At 38.5% G+C, this 18,498-nt stretch overlaps 1 long non-coding RNA gene across 1 annotated transcript; it reads left to right on the top strand.

Moving 5' to 3' along the window:
- Positions 1-3,107: 3,107 nt before the first annotated feature.
- LOC307019563 lies at positions 3,108-17,296 on the top strand. Its single transcript, XR_013802685.1, has 2 exons — positions 3,108-3,276; positions 16,114-17,296. It is a non-coding gene; the product is annotated as an uncharacterized lncRNA (long non-coding RNA).
- Positions 17,297-18,498: the final 1,202 nt, after the last annotated feature.

Raw genomic sequence — 18,498 nt, 5'->3', positions numbered from 1 at the left:
TTATATCCTTGACAGCTCATTACTACGGAAACAACCCTGGCCAGGCATCACCGGCCAGCCCCCCCTCAATGGAGGAAACAAACAACAGAAAAATGATGTGTTGGAAAGGAATGAGAGCACAGTCACTGGACCTTTAATTAAAAGACGCTTAGCTTCAGAATGTGGAGGTCTGCATTATTTTGGGTGACAACAGCTACCATTTTCCCGCATTAACACCCCAGAGAGTGTCTGACAAAACAGATAAACATGACAAATTTGGCATGGACAGCATCATCATGGTTTGGCGCGCTCATTATTTAGAATGTGTTTGTTCTTTGTTCAGGAAAGGATATAAACTAACAGGAAGCAGGGTACACAGGTGGGAAAGTCTTAACTAGATGCAGTCATTGCATATGGATAATAGCTCTTTATACATGGGGGGAACTTTAACCTTGGCTTTATCTGGCAGGAGAATGAAATATCTCATTAAATATCCATGTTCAAAACAAGCCAATAAGTAGAGCAACATTCTGCAAAAATAACTTGAAACCCTACTGTTTGTGGCAAGCTGCCATTAAATGTTTTAGGATGAAGCAATTCAACAGGTTTTTACCAATCTGCATGTGTTCTCATAATGAATGGTTGTGTTAGGCCTTCTGGTTGCTCATCATTATGATTGGCATGATGTAAAATATAATACATTATCCATCAATCCAATTGCCTTTCAAATGTATTTATCTTAGAAAATGTATGCTAAAACATAAAACCATGAGTACTGAATTTTCGTTTTGTTCTTTAAAAAAATGTATATGCAGATTTTTTTTTAAAGATTCCTTTTAATTAATTAATTGTTAATTAATTTGAGCTCCAAATTAAGATGGGTATGTTGTCTACTTTTATTTATGTAGCACATTTCAGACAAAAAGGGAAGTGAAAGTGTTAAAGCATAAACATAAGCACACAAAACAAATCAATCAGAAAACAAGACAATTCATAAAAGGGAGATAAGAATCTAACATACAAATCTAAATTGGAAAAATATTAGATCAGGGATGTCCAAACTACGGCCCGGGGGCCAACTGTGGCCCTTTGTCCATTTTGAATCGGCCCTCAACAAATTCTATAAGTAGAATGGAATAAGGCCTACAGACAAAACTTGTGCTTGTCTTATATTGTACTTATTAAATATATATGTAAACATATATTACACAGTATCATTCATGTGGTAATTAGCACATTTTTCAAACTTATTATGTAAATTAAAGTTGAAAACATTTTCGAACAAATCTTTGTTGATTAAAAACAACCCAATAACTTATTTGCATAACAAGCTTGAAATACCCTTCATTAACATATACCTCACCTCTACTGAGTGGCCCAGCCCTTTGTATGTTTTTCTGTATGTGAAAAAAGTTTGGACACCCCTGCAGTAGATTAAGTAATTCTGTTAAATGACCTCAGGAGAAGCAGTGGTAAACAGAATGGTTTTCAGCCTCAATTTTAGGGTAAGGTTTAGGGTTTGTTTACTCCAGATCTGATAACTTACCAATACAGTACAGGGTAAGCAACCAATGTATCTGCCCGGACATTGTAAAATATTGAAGATGTTACTGGTCCAGGGTGTGGACTTGGTGAACTATGCTTTAAGTTTTCTTGAAGTAAACATTGGAAGACATGCAAAGAATTTGGGTTTGTCGGTGCACTCTGCCAGCATCCATCTACACTTCAGAAGAAGGTCCTGTCTGATAGCTTTGGAAGTAGGTCAGTTTTTAAGACCAACACTTGCAGAGATTCTCTTCATCGCTTTGAGCAAGAAAGCAAGGGTGTTGCAGTTTGTTCCGTAAAATATAAATCATGCTTGTTATGTGAAATATCTGGTGCTTCCTTCACCTTAAGAAGCAGGCAGACTGGGATGTGTGAAGTTTTTGTGGACGGAGCATCCACAATGTGGAAAACCAGATGTTTACAAGTCGGCTTGAAGAAAAACAACCATTCATCCAGATCACAATGCATATTTATGCATATGCTATGCAAATCATTATCTTCATGTAAATCTGTTTACAGCACACATAATATTGTTATGTTGCATGTAAATGTATGTGCATTGAGAGAACATACAAACAACTCCTAATGCTTATGACACTTCACATGAACTGTTGAAATTGCTGTGATTAAAAGGAACATAATCTGTATTGATTACAAAATGCTTATCTCAAATATTTCTCAATATTGTGGTAACTAACTTTCTTTTATTACAAGTAGAAATAATGGTTCATTTCTATACCAAAATACTTATAAAGTGTATATGTCTTTTTGATGTAATCAATGGGAATCCAACAGGTTAATCAAGCATCTGAAAAACCCTATGTTGTATATATCTGTTATTATGCAAATGTTCTGTTCCAACTTTATTTCCTTTTGCATCTACCCAAAGTGACCCATACAAGTAACATGGGTTATTACATACATGTAAATTGGTGTCAAGCCAATAGTATTATACATTGCTTTTATTAGAACATAATTGGTATCAATAACTAACCAACCTTTAAAGTTTAACCAGTTTAGCCCTGAGCCTGTTTTTCAGGTCTCAGGCTTGAAAATGACATTCCCAGAACAAATGACCAAATCTTCCCTTCCAAAAGGGTTAAATTAATAATCTTTTTTCTCAAAGTAATGATAAACCTGTGAGTTGGATGTAGAAAAGTCAGAATAAATATAGATGTTTTTTATTTAAAAGAAAATTCCGATTGAACAAAGTAAAAAACTGTAAATTAAAATTATGTTTGACTTATAGTGAAAACTACCCTTGGATGATGGTAAGGTAGACTAAAAGCTATATGAATCCAAACTATAACATATAATAAGTACCCTGTATCAAGATTGATGTAACACAAGTGACATTTGACCTTTTTAGAGAGGTTTAGCAAAACAAACTCCACCTCTGAGGTGATTTGGGTGGAAATGGGGGTTTTACCGTTTCTCTGGAACCCATTGGTCGATTTTGGTGATTGACATCTCTTTCTGACCGTTAGAGCCAATAGAATCGAAGGGGAATCTCCCCACTCACACACATTCTAAAACAAAAATATGTGGGCTTCTCGCACGCAGTTTTGCACCAGTTGAAGCTGTCTCTAGGTCTGACTTCTAGAAACGGAAACGCAGGTTTATTGCTTATGGATTATCATAAGTCATTTCATAGGGACACAGACACATTGAAATAACCTATGGATTAACTTCAACAGCGTTTTTATCGTTGTAATGCCATTGAAGACCACTTTTGACTAGACTACGACACAGGTGAGCCATGTTAGCGTTTTTAGCTACCTAGCGCCATATGTTTTGATGTCTGTTCTTGTTATCATCTCCGCGAGTTCATATAATTGAGTGATAATGGGGGTACCCTTTGATTCTGTGTCACCTCACAATGTGAAACGATGGGTTGGATGTGTAGCAAAGATAAATAATAAGGTTTTGTGAGTACATTTCGGTGCAGTCATCTGTTAGCATTTTTCGCTCGTTGCTAGTTAAACATTTCAAATCTGTCAAGAAGACATGATAAACCTTACTTATTATTTAGGTCAAACCAAAACTTGATTTAGAATTAAAAAAAAAAACCTTCTGGTGTTCATTTGCAGGATCCATAGTCTGACCGAATGTGCATGTGTCCACACAGGCAGGAGAAAAGAGATAAAGCATTAGAGCTAATAAACTGAGCTATAATGTAAGCCTGACTTCTTTATGATATGACATACAGAGCATATAGAGTATGAGGCAAATCCTAACAGGTGCTGCGCCAAAAGTGGGCAGAAAATGAATTAAGCAAATAATTATCTTGCTCACTGCAGTGCCGCCATGTCCTCTTATTTATTACACCAAGGGAAAAAGAGGACCCAGCTTGGATGACCGCACACTTACACTAAAGCTGAGAGATACAGAATGATGTTTTCTCCACCAAATCCTGAAGGACGACACGCCCCTCAACCCTGCATCAGTTAGCCTCAATTGGTTGTCTGAAAACTAGTAGAGGAAAGTTCCCAAGGTCCCGACAGGTAAAGGGAAACAAGAATGGAAAACAAGACTTTGGTGGTCGAACATCACAAAGTGCTCACAAAGTGCTGAAGAGTGGAGGGTCAGACACACACCGTTGCATCCGAACAAAGGCAGAATCTTGTCCCTGATCCTGCATACTTAACCTGCTGTCTGCACCTTTGTCCCTATAGCTACATGTTATTGTTGTGTCTTGTATATTCATGCTTTTATTTTGAGTTGGACAGCCTAAACTTTATTTCTAATGTTAAAAAAATATATAAATCAGTATATAAGCTTAGAGGGGAAAAGTAAATAAAACATGATATCACTTTTTATTGAAACAAAAACATGATATCACTTTTTATTGAAACAAAAACAGGATATCACTTTTTATTGAAACAAAAACATGATACAAAACTCAAAGTTGAATTAATTACTCAGACTGTATAATTGAAACCCTTATTCCAAATAATAATTTAAATGTTCTTAAATCTTTCCTTATTTGTCAATTGCTCACAATTCCACAGTTTTTCAGACCAAAATATGCACAGAGGTTATTAATATGCAACGTTAAGGCTGTCTGGCCTCGCGATCCTGAGGGTGTGAAACATGAGGCAGGCTACTGATAGATGGAGATGAATCTTTTCAGTAATAGGCAGAAGTGTCTATTTTGAGCAAGACATTCATTGATTTAAAAATCATCTTTTACGAACTACATGCATACTGTAGGTGAACTTTGTTTTTGGTCATCATTGCCACTCATGGTTTTCCGTATGCATATTCAAATAAGAATCATAAAGGTTAAGACATACAACTCACAACAAAAAGAAAAAAAAGGAATACATTTGCATTTTATTATGATGCTGAAGCAACTGTTCACCTTTTATTCCAATGCATGCATTTTGAAGCTTTAAAGCTTGATGTACATGACTGGCTTTTACCCCCAAAAATTGTGGTCTTACAAACTTTATTTCAATTATTTATGGGCTTTTTAGTTAATACCATTCTTGTTCCATGTACATTTCATATTCTGAAAATCTAAATTCATGAAAGTGAAACCGAAATGGTTTGTGTTGTAAGTTTCTTTACTTTAATTAAGCCCTTCAATTATTAAAAAATTACCTACATTTAGGCATGGGCGGTATCATTTTTTTCATACCTTCATACCTTGCTGACATCATACCGTGGTATACGGTATATGACGGTATGACTTGGGTCGACTTGAGCGAGGTGGCGTTCGGCGGCAAATAGATGTTTCGAACGGTATATTATATGTTCGGTGTAAAATGCAGCCCGAGCCGGTAGACGCTCGCAAAGTGCCGTGACGTGCGCGCAAGTGCAAAACAAGGGCTGCATACATGACACATTGTGCAAATGGCACATTTTGAGATCGGATACAGGACGCGTTTGTAGATGTCCGACGTTGTTTCCATAGTGAGCTAAGTTAACAATATATCATCTTACATAAACATTTTCCGGGAGTAAATACTTGACTTATTGAATAAAGTTTGCTATATTCACTAACTAGTTTGGCAATATTATTCCGTGCATGTGTTAAAAACCTTATTTCCATTTGATTCATTGGATTACTCGCGTGAATGTTTAGCACGTAAATGCTTTCGTTTTTAAAACCGTCCGACCTCGACTAAAAAACCATCAACCAGTTACATAGGATTACAAAATGTCAACACTCACTCACCCCGTCTTAAACATTCCCAAAGAAGTGCCTCTGTCTCTCGTTGTGCTGGATGAAGTCACTGGCGACGAGTAAACCCAAAATAGTCCCAAACAGGCGCAGAGGCATTTTTCTTTTTTACTAGTTGTCCGAGTTCGGGGCCGGCAAATGCTGCCGCCATCTTGCTCAGCTCAGCTCTGTAATGAGCTCTGAGAGCGGGAAAGACGGACTGCCCTCCCCTGCCCTCTGCTGGCGCGTGCTATGCATTACAACCAATGTCGTCCCTGTCAAAACTCAGTGTCAGTGTAATAGAATGAAACGCATCTGTGATTTGGCGCACAGTCTGTGACGTCACGGTATTGAAAATCATACCGACGGTATTTCGAAATACCCTGGTATACCGTAATACCGTCATACCGCCCAAGCCTACCTACATGTCATGTCTGAAATAGAATAGAAGAGGACACAATGTTTGTTTGTCTCACACCTATTCTGTACTAAACCAGCAATCCATAAAATAAAACCAACTAAACCAATGTGTCCATTTTTCTTTCCCAAACATAACCAACCCAATGACTGTCACAGTCTTGCTCTGTGTCCAGATGCCTTCAGTCTGTAATTCCAAATTAATGACAAGCACATCTAGCACATTTATGTCATAACATCATTTAAGCAGCAGAATGAGGCCATTTGCATGTGTGTGCGATGTTCAGTGTTTAATCTGCCTTTTGAGTATGACATGAATTCTGAAGGTGTGCTATTGACTCTTTTCTGAGAAAATACACGTACAGCTAGAAAAGTGGTTTGTTGCCTCAGATTAAATGATGACTTTCTGCAGCATTCCTAGTAAATGTAAACAGGGAAGGTGTTGGGACCGGAATGTATAAAGTATATCTTTATTTCTGTGTTTGTTGTAACCAACTCAACTACCTTGGGTGTTTCCTTTTGCTAGCGAAGTTAGCAATGTGATGCACCCTTCATATGCCAAAACTCCTATCCATATTTATGAGCCAAATGTCATGAATCTATGTCTGAATTTCACTTCTTTGGGCATCAAAATGTTGGCAAGAAGCTCTGACAGCTGAGGGGATATGTTGTGTAAATAGCAGCAGCAATCCTTTGACCCGCTAATTTGAAGTTGGCTTGTAATTGGGCTTTGCTTTATGTCTGTGTCATGAACTATCCCATTTGGACATGATTATGAGATATAAGAAGACAAATAGAACTACAGTTTATCAACATGTTTTAAATATTCTGCAACGGGATCAATGCTCACCTTTCAATCATGAAATATGCTCTGATATGCAAGCTGAATACATGTATTTTACTGTTGTTGAGGTTGTCTGATGTCTTTTGTTTTAAAGGGGCGCAATTATGTTTTTTGGGTTTCCCTGTAGTGTGTTAAATAGTAAATGTAAATGGTCTGGAAGGGCTAAAATCACAATTCTCCTCCACACACTCCAGCCCTAATGAAAAGCCTCAATTGTTGATTTGACCACTGCGGTAACATAGTGACATCACTATTTAACAACCACGCTGCTACTGTATTAGCTAGCGCTCCAACATTTTTTACGTGATAGGCTAAGTTGCGGGACAACTCTAAGCAGTTGACCAATTACAACAGGCCATGGTTTCAGTCAGAGGTTGAAAAAAGATACAGCACCTTTTCAGCATTAAAGCATTTACACATGTGACAGTAGAGGCACAGCATACAAATATGAAACCTGATAATAAGCATAATAGGGCCGCTTTAAGACAAACGTGTATCTTTTCCCGTTTTTATGCTCACCAGTTCAAAAATGTGCATCTTTGCATCCATGCATTCAGACAGAGAGACGCAAGGCACAAAAACTTGAACTCCATGCCAAATTATAGCCTTCAAGGGCTAAACATGGTCGCTAAAGGGAAAGAACATTTTTGTAGACAGACCAACCCTCTGAGCTTTAGAGCTGCTGGAAAAATCAGGATGAGCTACGATCTCCTCACTTCTCCATAAACCTAAGACCTTTTTCTATTCAAGTACAATCTGCTTTACTTTTAGAGATTAAAACATGCATCTCAACTTCTGACATCAGATGTATACTGTGTACTCAATCAATCAATCAATCAATCAACGTTTATTTATATAGCCCAATATCACAAATGTTACATTTGTCTCTGTGGACTTCACAGTTTGTACAGAATATCAGCATGACAATATGACACCCTCTGTCCTTAGACCCTCACATCGTACAAGGAAAAACTTCCAAAGAAAACCCCACAGTTTAAAGGGGAACATGGGAGAAACGTAGAGGAGAGCAACAGAGGAGGGATCCCTCTCCCAGGACGGACAGACGTGCAATAGATGCCGTGTAATACATTTTACAGCAAGTAGACCAAATGTTTGGAAATGCATGTGTCTATAATAAGAAGATGAATCCACGAGGATGTCAACAATCCTGTGGGAAGGCCATCAGGGAAGCAGTATGATGAGAGTCAGGCAACCCAATAGTACGACTCAGATACAACCAGTGTATAGCAATGTTCAGTTTATTCAGGTCAGGGACAGGTTGGGTCAAAACCAGGAAATCCGTCAGACAGGCAACCAAAACCAGACAGGGAGCAGGCAGGAACTCGAGATCCGTAAACAGGGAGGCAGGGATCAAAAACCGGGCAGGACAAAAATCTAGGCTAGAGAATAACACTCACTGGAGAGCTTGGCGGAAACGACAAGACAATCTGGCAAAGGACAAGTGATAGTGAGCTGGTATAAATACCGTGGCGTGATGAGGGAATGAGTAACAGGTGAGGGGAAGGGCTGGGGAGACCAGGTGAGGGAAGTGAGCTGATTACAAGGGCCTGGAGGAAGGCGGGATCTGAAATGACAGGAGAGTTTAGATGAGCCACCAAACAAACAATAATAGAAGTGTCTAACTTGTGACAGACTCAGGACTAAAGATCCAGGACTCCGGATCCAGGATTCACGACTCAGGATCCAGGACACATGAATCAGGATCCAGGACTCCGGATCCAGGACTCAGGATCCAGGACACATGATTCAGGATCCAGGACACAGCACCGCAGCAACAGGATAAGCCTCGACTGAGGATCCCGGCGTAGATAGACACCAAAAAGAAATTTGGGGGAAGCTGGGTTATTCGGAACATGAGAGTACAGGTACAGAAAGACAGAAGTCTCTCCCTCTCTCAAAATAGTCTCTTTGTTAGTTCTTAATCCATGTTTGCTTATGCTCAAAAGGTCATAGAACTATAACAGTGCACTGTCCCTTTTCTGACTTTTCAAGGCACCATATTCCGATTGATGAGAAAAGAAAAATGTAGTTTAAAGAAAAAAATATACTTATCATACATAAATAATCAGACTTTGAACTACGAAATCCTGAACTTTAATGTACCAATGAAACTCAAGACTGATCCATGATGGTTGAAAATGAGTTTCTATGCTTACAATTACAGGATCCATGTGAAAAAAAAATGGAAAAAAAAATGAGTGAGGCAAAAATGTAGTAGACTTTACACAAGCATCATTACACGTGATGGGCTGACTTCATAAAGGTATAGTGCTTGGGAAATAAAAAGCAGACCTTTGAATTGTACCATTCAATTGTTTCTTATGGACTTTAGCTCGGTAATGTCAGGGGGAACAGTAGCTCTGTTCAATGGACTGCAGCTTACACAGGCCGCAGTTGACCTTTTAAATGCAGCGCAGCAATGGGAAAGCACTGGAAAATTGACAATCCCATTCTTACTCTGCCTTGTTATGAAAAGTTGAGGCCTTGGTCTGTTAGTATTGTCAGATTTGGATTCTTAGTGTTTTAGCCTTTGTCCATTTGGAGAGGGTCTGTTACACAAAATACAATGTGTTGAATGAGAAAATGCACTGTTTCTCTTACCTCTATTGGATAGTATTATTTTTCTTTCATTTCAGATCTCATTCAAAAACTACATTCAGGTTATGGTGGAAATATTAACACAAAACAATCACTTTTGATCAGTGTTGGGACTAACGCGTTACAAAGTAATTATAATGTAACGCACTATTTTTTTGTGGCAACTAATAGCGTTACTAGTTACCTATTCCCATTAAGTAACGCCGTTATAGTTACTGTGATTTAATGGGTGCGTTACTGTGTTACATTATGTGATGGAACTGAACCGAATCTCCCTGCGGATGTAATTTACAGGCGAATACAGCGATGTCCTCTCACAGCACCATGGAAAAGTGAAACCAGAGAGGAGTGATGATTGGTTAACGCGGGGTAACATTTCAGGGTAAGCCAATCAGGGACAGAGTAGGGCGGGTCTTGCCTTATGGGGAAAATACACACACACAAACACTTGCTAATGCTAACACACACACACACGCACACACACACACACACACACACAGCAACACTCACCACCAGCAAACACACACACACACACACACACACACCCACACACACACACACACACACAATGGCAGATGCAAGTATCAGCGAGAGCAGCAGCGCATTTGCAACTTGGAAATATAACCACTATTTTCCATTTTTGGGGATAAAGGACGCAAAAGATATTACGGTAAAATGTAAACTGTGTGCAGGACAGAAAGCATTGTCCACATCGAATAACAGCAATGCCAATCTCCTGAAGCACATAAGTATTGTACACGGGGCTATAAAACTGTCGCCAAAGACCCCACCGTCTCAACCACCGGCAGTGACCCAGATGGAGCAACACCATCTAAACAGCCAAAAAACGATTTTTTTAAATCGCCACATGTCACCCAGACTCAACTAAACAGATTGATTGCCAGGTATATAGTTGAGGACATGCTGCCCATCGCAACGGTCAAGTCTGTTGCATGCCTTCAGAGAACTAGTCAGCAAAAAACAACACAAAAACTTGTATTTTTATTGTTATTATTTTTTAAGTAAAGTAACTTGTTACTTGTTACTTTTATAATTTAGTAACTAATAAAGTAACTAGTTACTTTTTTGAGAGCAGTAACTATAACTATTTCTAGTTACTTTTTAAAAGTAACTTGCCCAACACTGCTTTTGATGCAAACCCAAAGTATAGGCTTTTGAGCGTAGTAACAATCATCAGAGCAAAGAAGCTAAAATCAGCGACGGATAACTATTCTCTTTATTGTGTCGTAATTGGAGCGGCTTCTGACATTTTCTGAAAAAGTACATATTACATTTCACAAGGCTACACTCGTGAACTATTACTGAATGTGAAGTATTCCAATTTATTACTTTGAAGACACCGACTCACCCACTTGCGAATGTCAGCTCTCATCCCAGGAAATGATAATGAGCTTCTATTTCACTTATTGTCTTTAACAAAACGTCCAACAAAATGGCTACAATCAAACTTTTTTTCTCTAGATGACTTTGGCAACACATATTTCAACTGTGCCATCACTTGTAAGAGTACATTTGATATAATATCGAATTGTTCTTTATCCTGCGCTTGTCCAACCTTTCTTTTTATTTAAAATCCGACACCTTAAGATACAGGAGAGTTTTGAACATAGCACGTCTCACACTATTCCGGAAATCCATTTTTTCCGAGTGTGAACAGCCTGACTGCTTCTCAACCATTGCTGCCTTTTCTTAACACTACTTCAATCTCAATCTGATGTTGTCCCTGTCTCCTATGAGTGTCACACAATGGCACACCTCACAAAGAAAAAACTCAACTCACTCAGGGCATCTCACCTTCATTGATTCACTTTCTGTCACACTGTCTCACTAACACTGATGTCAGTGTTAATTAGGGCCGAAACAAGGGATCATTTTGTTTTTGTTTACATTTTTTATATTTTATTGATTTAGTGTAGGGTATATAAATGCCTGGGCATTGAAAAAAAATTCCATTCCATTTCCTCAAAGTCCAAGCTGATTGAGAGCAGACTGGGCTCTGGTTTCAGACAGAGGGTGAAAAGAGGAGCTGCAGCACAGGCAGTATGAGAAAAATAGAGACCTTTTGGAACATTAAAGCATGGAAACATGTCACATGTAGAGGCACAAAATACAAATATAAACCTGAGAATGAGCATAATTTGTCTTCTTTAAGTGTCTTCTTTGCAGTGTACTTTAATATAACATAAAACAGAGGAAAGGAGTAGAAAAACACAATGTTCCAAAGGCCTTTTTTGCATAAAAACGATGGATTTCTAAATGAATAGCATTTATTTTCCCTCTATAACTAGGCTTCATTAGTGACACAAGCATAGAAATGAGTGTATTATTTGTTTATAGCATGGCAGCATTAGTTTGTGACATTGTGTTGAATCATTTGGGTTTACTTTAGGGGTTGCTATTTCACCTGTTGAGTGTCAACTGGAATGCCAATTTTGGCTTCAAAAATGAATAAAGAAACAGTTGCAGGCTAAAAAACGCAATTACATTTTTAACTTTGATTTAGTTCTGTAGCATAAAATAACACAGGATTAGCCAAAGCAAATATGCAATGTCTCTTTCTGGGATAATATTTAAAGCTCAACAACATACTCGAGACAGTACAAAGCATAATTAAAAAACATAACCCAGAACTAAACAAGAAAACACGGACACAATGTGACATACAAATACAATCAAGCACAATTAAACACGAGATCAGATGCATGACTATTCATGGCGGGTACCACTTAAAAAACAATTTTTTGTTTGAGTTTTATATAATCCAAGCATCTGGCACTTTTACTGCCATTTAATTAACGTCTTCAAATCAGCAATCCAGGTTTGTCATGGCACATGTTTCCCTTTGGAGCTGCATCCATCATACACAATGTGTTGGTAAGTGTTTGTCATTCATAGCATATAATGTGTTTAGGAGACTGCTGTTATGTTGCTGTCATTTATTTGGAGGAAATCTCAGAATAAAGCTTAAAACTCATGGGGAACAATGGCATAATACTGTGAAAACAAGTTAGGAAACGGAATATAAGTTACCTTTTTCATATAGAGTTTTCTCTCTGCAGCAAACCCAAATGGATGCTGATTTGTGTACTCGTTGTGCTTAAACATATCTTGAAAGTGGAAAAAACATTGAATCTATCACACTGGGAATTAAAAAATAATACTTGCCATTTAGCAGACTGCTCAATGTTTGCAGTATGACCAACTTGCGGGAGTCCAACACATTCATTTAGTGACAATTCAACTTTTTTAAGGAAGCACGACAACAGTATATTTGCCTTCAGTTGGTCAGTCTTTGGTCAAATCTTGCTTTACCTGATACCTTTTCATAATTCCAGAGCCAGACAGCCATTTTCATAAACATATGCACCAATTACAAAAGCCATTAATATCCATCATGTTCTGTCATAAATCATATATCCGGGCAGCCAGTCTGACTCTAATTATTGCCGAGCAAGAAGCAGAAGTCTGTGATTAGTTTAGTCATTATTTCGCTCCATGTGATTAATCTCAGCTTTGAAATAATAAATGGGGAAAATTGACCAGTTTTATGTCAACGCCAATTGTGAATTTGAGCGTGACATATTATGAAGCGGAGTTTTGACAGAAATCTGTTTCTGTCAGTCTCTTCTGTCTCCCACTCTTCTATGTCTGTGACAAATACAATGATCAACGCTTTGCCATTTTGTTGTTTGTATCCAAAAATATCATGAAACCTACAAATGTCAAAATAAAATCCAACCATTTCCCTGAGTCTCAGTTCGCTTTGAAGCATTTGAAATACCTTTTTTTTCTGAATGTCAGAATAGGAAAAAAATCCTTCACTCATGAGGGAAAGACAGAAGATAACAATTTGTTTTAGTGAAAGTAATTGTACCTGTTATTAAATACACAACCAGTGCTGATTAGTAGTAATGTGTGTATATTAACCTCTGTGTACTTCCATAATTATTCCTTCTACCAGAGGACACTTTAATTTTGCATTGAGGCTACCAGATTGGATGCACCCATATCATATTAATCCCCTTCTTTGTTTGAATGCTCATTAAAACAATTAGTTGTGCTCTCACTGAAATGACACACGCTTTAGTGAATTATATTTGATTCACAATTTGCCTTCAAGCTTCAGTGAACTGGGGATATCTTAAATACTAATTGTTAAAGTTCATGTATTTGCCACTTAGTACCAGGAAATCTCATTTGGATGCAATAAACCTCGTTCAACAGAGATCCTAATTTAAAGTCAGAATGTAGATTTCTCATCATTGCAGCTGCTTGTGTACTTTAAATCTTATTGATCTCCTTGTTCAACAATTTCTCTTCATTATAGGAATAATCCGATTTACCGAGGCTGCATATATGTGATTACAAATATCCCTCACCTTCCGACGGCAACACGTGGGGGCCCTTTCTTATGTACAGCCCTGGCCTCTAGACACAGCTGACTAATGTCTTCTGGCATCAGGGTTTTAAGGAAATCAATTTTTTGCACAATAACTAGCCCAGGCAAGAATCTGCGCCGTGGAATGAAGGAAAGCATACTTCTAATGAAAACCCTATTATCAAAGACACACAGTCATACATTATTTAGTGAATGCCAGTTTCACAAGGCTGGTTCAAAAACAAACATGAATTATTCATCCATACCCAGATTTTCTCTTGGTTTTCTCAACGTAATTAATATTTAGACCAATCAGCTCGTCAAAAATCAAACACTGTGGCTTTTTTATCTAATGAGGAGAAAAAAAATGATAGAGTTTCATGACCGCTACGCCTAGGGTGTGTGGTGGAGATGCTTATTCACAATGAAGAGGGAATTCTGCAGGTTTATTGATTAAAGTCCAGCTTAAAGGTATAGCTATTATTCTGCTGCTGAAAGGGGATCACCCCTTTGCCTGGAGATCAATGAAGAGCCTGCAGCTATAACTACCATGAACTTGATGATGTTATTATTACTATGCCATGCACCGATGAAATTGATTATATAGTCTCATCAAATGCGTGTCAGCACATCCTGAAATATAGCCTCCTTAGCAATATCCTTAAATTTGCAGTAATAGATCCCCGTGCCACCATTTTGGAACTCACGAAGCAGCATAATGTTTGATTACATCATAAAAAAAATTAAAACGGTTGTTTGTGCAACAGTGTAAGTGCTAGTCAACTCTTTACACCTACAATCAATCATTTATTCAAGTAAAATATTTGAATAATCACAAGGGGATATAACATTGTGTGACAATTGCCCCATAAACAAATAAATATACATATTTATATAAGCATAAGTGGAAGTCAAAATGTGCAACCAAAGTATATGCACAGCTTCTGAGGCAAAAGAACAAGGCGGGACGTCCTCCACAGCACAGAGACCCTCTAAAGATGGTGAAGATTCAGATTCACGGTGAAGACATGGTAACGTTTCCTGTCTCGTGCAAGCCTTCTCGGTCGAAACTGTCCGGTAGCCATCAAAGAAAACAAGGGAAACCTTGTTGATGTTGAGCGTTGATGGTTTTTGGACACATTGGCCAAACAGTCCAGAAGCCATCAATGGAAAAGTTTTCGTCAGATATATATTGACTCCTGGTTAACGCTGTTAGCTCGTCCATACCCATAAGCCAGTGATTTTACAATGCCCATGATGATAGGCCATGGTTGCTGCAAAACAGCAGCAAATAAATGGCAACAAACAGAACTCTCTCTACAAAAACATTTTTATAAAGGGCACAGCTTAATAAATTACTAATAGAAGTCGCTGAACGATAATGACAACAGTAAGATCAAATACGAAAGCTGAAAGTTGAAAATAGTACAAATCTAGCAGAAGCAACAGGCTGCATGCACTGTTGGGGCATGTGCTCAATTCATTTCACATGCAGCTGTTTGACAACTTTCCAGCTCTTTATAATCAATAATCCTGTTCATATGATAAGCATTTTAAACAAGCAAATAGATTTAAAAAAGAAGTTTAAATGGTTACATTTAATGATTTATCTGGGAAGGCAAATATTGTTTTTTGAGTCTGAATCAATCACAGACTTTGAGGCCGTTTTGAAATACTCGCTATCAATTCCACATGCTGACAGTATTCTTGAAAATCTGTTCAAATAAAAACAAGGATTTATGGCAGCTACCAGGGCTTACTGGAAAATTGCTCTAACTGTTGTCTAAATGTCACAGGCCACAATCCAGCTAGAGAGTCATTCACACAAGGCCTGGGGGAAGCATCATAAAGGTTACAAATGTCAATTATGTCTGATAAAGTTTGGAATGGAAGAGTTCTGTTATCTCTGCACATTTAGTTCTTCCATTGACATATATGCAGGGGAAAAACTGGACTGACCAAATATAAAAAGTCATTATTCATCAACTTTCAAATGTGGTTAGTTTGTGTAATGGTACCTTTCATTGCAGCAAATACAGTCTGTGAAACATGATCATTTTAATTTACGACACACTCCCAGACTGAAAATAACATTTATTTGATGTTTTCTTTACCCTTCTCTCTATCTTAACTCTATTGCAGCATTTCTCAAAGCGTGGGGCCCGCCCCACTGGTGGGGCGCAGAGATGTGATAGGTGGGTCATGAATGGACGCGATGAACGGGAGATTTATTTTTTATTTTTTGGGCCTCAGGCCGGAATCGAACCTGGGTCCTCACGGGTGGTAGTGGACTGTTACAGCCGGAGACTCGCAATGGCGGGTGTTTGCGGCGGCGGATGCGGTCCCGGGAAAGCGGCGCTGTGAAAGTCCACGGCCCATATGCCAGAGCCAGAGGCCCACCGAACGCAGCAGCCCACCAACGGCAGCGGCCCACCGGGAAAAGTCCAGAATCTCCCGGTGGCCAATCCGAGACCACACACACACACACACACACACACACACACACACACACACACACACACACACACACACACACACACACACACACACACACACACACACACACACACACACACACACACACACACACACACACACACACACACACACACACACACACACACACACACACACACACAACTGAAACCAAATGAACGTGTATTATGTCTAGGAGTGGAGAGGGAGTATCCAGTAATTGGGCAGAGAGCTGTGCACATTCTTCTTCCCTTCACCACATCTTATCTCTATGAAATGGGTTTTTCAGCTGTTGCAACACTGAAAACAAAATACAGATCTAGGCTCAATATTGAACACGACTTGAGAGTGGCATTATCAAGCCTGCGTTTTGAAAAGATGTGCAGTGCAAAACAGGCTCATTGCAGTCACTAATAATCCAGTGATGAGACTCATGCATTCAATTGGTCATTTGCATTGCTGAATATATTTTCTGAATGTATTGATTTGTTATTGCTTTTCTCTATTTTGAACTGATGTTATTTGTTATTGATGTTATTTGTTATTATTGAGTGATGTTATTTGTTATAAGATGTAGAACTTGACGTTATTTAAATACATTTGACAATTTTAAGCTTGGCCTACCATTGATAACACAATTGCATAGTAGGCCCTTTTTCTATATGTTTGGAATTTGTTATTGATTTTCTCTGTTTTTCAACTGATGATATTTGTTATAGATATATTGTTATAGAACGATACATTCGACAATTTTAAGCTTGGCCTACCATTTTATTGGAGTGATGAGGGACAGGTGGGGCTTGAAAAGGCCCACCTGGAATGACAGAAAAGGTTTAAGAACCACTGCCTATTGTGATGTGTAAAAATCCATAAATAGAAAACCTTGAACTAAGGACTGATTTCAAACACTTTAACAGGCTATAATATTAACTCAAAGTATTAGATGTACAATTATGGAATAGCAGTAGAAATGAGGTACCCTTGAATCCCCTGCTGGCTTTGACTCATGAACCCATGGTGTCCTAGAAATCAATACACTCAATATACATTATTCACACAACGGAGGGATCATGTAACCATTGGGTTAGTGAAAAGCTTATCCTTTTACACATGACATGTTATGTCTTCTCATCTCATACCTCCAAACAACACTGATTATCTGTGTCACAGGCTGCGTTGTAAATCACTTTTCAATTTTGTTGCTTTACGTACTGGCCTACAAAGTGTGTTTTTCCATGCAGTATTTATACAAGTGGAACATGCTATATACAGCTTGAACATTGACCCTCTTGCTAATATAACCATCTGTGCAAAGGATTGTGGGTCGGAATAGTCAGAAAGCATGGTGGCTTGCATACTTCAAAATGTGACCTCCTGGTATTTTTCCTATGATACAGGATTGCACATACTATGTTTTGTAACATGCTAATCTTTTATCTGATATTCCTTAATAGTATGGGCATTGGAAGGCACCAGTGCCAAAGCTATGTACTTTGACCCATTTCAGAATCATATTATTAATTATTGTATTATAATAATTGATGATGCATTACTTGTGAGTAACTTTGCATTGGTAAAGGTGAATTTTATGTTTTTTATGTACTGCTTGGTAGCTTGACCTTTAATGATATGGTTACATTTTATATTGATATCAAATCTTCAAAATAGCTAGTAACTTAAAGGGGACCTATCTTGCAAAATGCACTTTTGTGCGTCTTTTATACATGAATATGTGTCCCCGGTGTGTCAGGGAACTCACCAAGTGTCAGAAAACACAACCCTCTCTCTTTTTCCTCCATACCAACTCTCCTCCTATCAGGGGAATGGGGGGTTGGGCCACGGCCGGCCATTGCCGCTCGAAAGCGCTGGAGAAGCTGTATTACATATGTCAGGCCTGTAAGTGGCGCTGTAGTCTGCCACAAAAGCAGCGAAGAAGACTTCCCGCGCATGTTTACCATGGTTGCCCTTCTGTTTATTCTCCGCTGTGGCTCTTTTTCTCCCTCCCCTAGGCAAGCGTTTGCGCCTCCTGCTCTAATTCAATGAAATCCCTCC

This window comes from Notothenia rossii, assembly GCF_949606895.1.
Source record: "Notothenia rossii genome assembly, chromosome: 9".
NCBI lineage: Eukaryota > Metazoa > Chordata > Actinopteri > Perciformes > Nototheniidae > Notothenia > Notothenia rossii.
The sequence above is the reverse complement of the archived record's forward strand: the minus strand, read 5'-3'. Positions and strand labels throughout refer to the sequence as shown.